Raw genomic sequence first — 3,196 nt, 5'->3', positions numbered from 1 at the left:
TTCCTATAACATTTAGAGTAAGTTACACATGCAATTAGCATGACAAGTTACAAAAACATACATATTGAAAATTTCTCTAGATTACCGGACGTTTTTGAGCAATACAACGTCTAATGTTGAGCGTTCGAATACCCATAGACGTCTGTTTAGAAGCTATATGACACCTTCTGTTGAAGTATACCTCATTTTAAACATAATGAGATATAGCTTGTGAGACCCACTCTGCATTGTAATTTGATGATCAAAGCCGTCTATTTTCTAAGTTTATATACAAAAATTATCATTAGAAAAAATTAAGTAAATCGGAAACCATTAAGACATTTAGTTGTGATAGAATAAATAGACGAATATATGGATTTCATTAACACTTGAAATGATGGCTCTTAATCAAATGGTTCAACGATTTCCGATTTATCTAATTTTTTGCAAGAATGATTCTTGTATATAGACTTAAAAAATCGACTCCTTCGATTATCGAATTACAATACGGAGTGGGTCCCACAAGCCATACCTCATCATGTTTAAGTTGTGGTATACCTCAACAGAAGAGGCATGTATATCTATATATATATATATATCTCATATATCCAAGTTGAATTAGCATCCTAATCACAATGATAAGTTACCATTAGTTATATATGTCGCTTAATTACATATATATATATGTAGCAAAATTAAGCAGACTTATGATCAACATGAGTCTTGTTTTGTGGAAAGATAGAAATTTCCATGTAACATAGATATGTCTTATTTGGTATTCTAACCCAATAACATGATGACACATATGTTTTTATATTTCATCATATAAAACTTTCTTTAATTTCAAAATAAAATTTATCTCATAAAATATCAAGTTATTCGCTGCCTCTGCTATAAGTAAGTGTTTGCCTATGTGGAAACAATATCAAAGAAACCAACTACTAGTGGTACGTGCATGTGATGGCTCTTAGTTTAATTGCACGATACTGACTGCATGGCATGCATGCAGCAGTGGACAGTCGTACTCGATCCATGTGTTCTCTACAATATAGTGTGGCTTCGTGGAGTCCTCTTCCCACTTGCTACATGACGCCCTATGTCATCTTTCTAGGCTCAACCCCACCCACACCCACAGCCTCACCCGGGCCCCCCCACCCTTCTCATCTTCTACTCAATTAATATCATGTGGCCCGTCTTCCCATTCTTTTATCATTTCCTTTCCTTTCACTTCATCACTTGGTTTCCAAGTTCCCATCTCCATCAATTCGTTTCCTTTTTCCAGGTTGCGCCAAACACTTACTACAACACCCGCCAAAATATTGTTGCGGGGCAGTAATAATACGTATACAATAATTAATGATAATATAAGTGTTATAATTTAAATAAATTCATAATATGCCAATATATCATATGATGTTATCCGCCATTATGTAGTATGTGAGATCGGTGAGTATTCCTTCGATAAATAGTTTATGCAACTGGGATATGAGATCATATGTTGATCCACATCTTCCTCTTAAATAAATTACAATGCCATATATGTAGCCGGGCACATGCGAGAGCAATATTACAAAATTTGTTAACTAATTATTAACTTGACCATGTTTTCTTCACTCTGGATATATAGGATACAAACACTGAAACATAGGGCAACATATATCTACAATATATGAGTTTAATTCAGTGTCTTGATTCATGCATGAATTTGGTAAACATATATTTGGAGACAAAAATTCCATGCATCACATGGAGTGGGGAGTGGGGGAGTGGGGGTCCGTTTCAGAGGCCAAATCCGATTTGACGACCCACTCACCACGTGGGCTGGTCTACGGCGCCTCACTCCACTCACTGACTGACTTCAGACAGAATGACAAAAATGCCCTCCTGCGGATGTTCATTCACCAAATGACAACAAAATCAATGCAAGGATGATTGGGATTTCGGGGGCATCCTATTTTGTGTAAACCCGCGAAAAACGGCCGTCCCCTTCTGCAACGTAGATCTGTCCTCTTCGATCTTGACAGTTCGGCAGCTAGAGGGGTATATATGTGAAAATTAATTAACAGACCATCTACTTTAATGCCAATTTAGATTTAAAAAAAAATATAAAAAGGGGATAATTTGGGGTAATGTATTGAATAGAAAAGTGTATGATGACAACTCATCTGACAAATTTTATGGAAATTACTGGGAATATATTAACTTAGAGTCGTTGGACTGTTATATTATTGTTTTGTCCTTAAACTTTTATTAGTTTAATTTTAATTATGTTGTTGTAACTAGTAAGGAGCACTTTAAAGATTTAAATTTTAACTTTTGACTATGCATTGCAAGTATAAATTAAGCATGGAAAATGATACTCTCATATATATGATCTTTTGGTGTTGATTTTGCACTTATATATATAAAAGAATGTGGTTTTAACTTTTAAGTTCTGAAATACAATATTATTTTTGGGGTTTTCAAGCTTCATATATTCACGTTGACAACATGAGAAATGATGCATGCTAAAGAAGCAACAATATATCACTTAATTCTCAAGCTTTTGGCACCATTATTTATGTATATATGTGTAGTCATCTTGTGAGTTGTGAGTTGTCACATTCTTGTTCTAGAGCAAACCCAAAAGAAAACTAGCTAGAAGCATTAATAATCATAATGAATATTTAATCAATGTCACCACAACATGATATTATACATATAATTAATACAATAAAGTTGATGATATACGTATTCATCACCTTTGACTCTTTGAGTGATTGACGGAAAGTGTGGAAGCAAGCTGAGGTTGCATATTTAGAGCTTTTCGGGTTGGCAATTACAGCTTGGAGACGCGTTACTGGTACTAATGCATGCATTCAACAATATATATTGTTTTGTGTCTTCCACTTCCATCGCAATTAAAGTCTTCAATCAATTCAATCAAAACCTCTTTTTCCTTCAAAACCCAACAAAGCAAACAACAAATTAAATTAATTAAGCGTGTGGGTATGGTATCTACATATCCATCCAAACTCCAAAGGCATCTCTAACTACCTGATCATTAGCTCCCTAAACTATATGCATACATTTCTGACTTTATGTGAGGGAATAATTAATCAAATTTAATATCTATTAGTTAATCAAAACGGAACTTTAATCTGTATATATATACTATAAATAGTGAATTAATTAATTTTTGCCGAAAGGTGTGCTTCCTGTGTAAAGTTGTTGACTT

Source organism: Dryas octopetala, chromosome 5 (genome assembly GCF_963921425.1).
Source record: "Dryas octopetala chromosome 5, drDryOcto1.1, whole genome shotgun sequence".
Lineage (NCBI taxonomy): Eukaryota > Viridiplantae > Streptophyta > Magnoliopsida > Rosales > Rosaceae > Dryas > Dryas octopetala.
The sequence above is the reverse complement of the archived record's forward strand: the minus strand, read 5'-3'. Positions refer to the sequence as shown.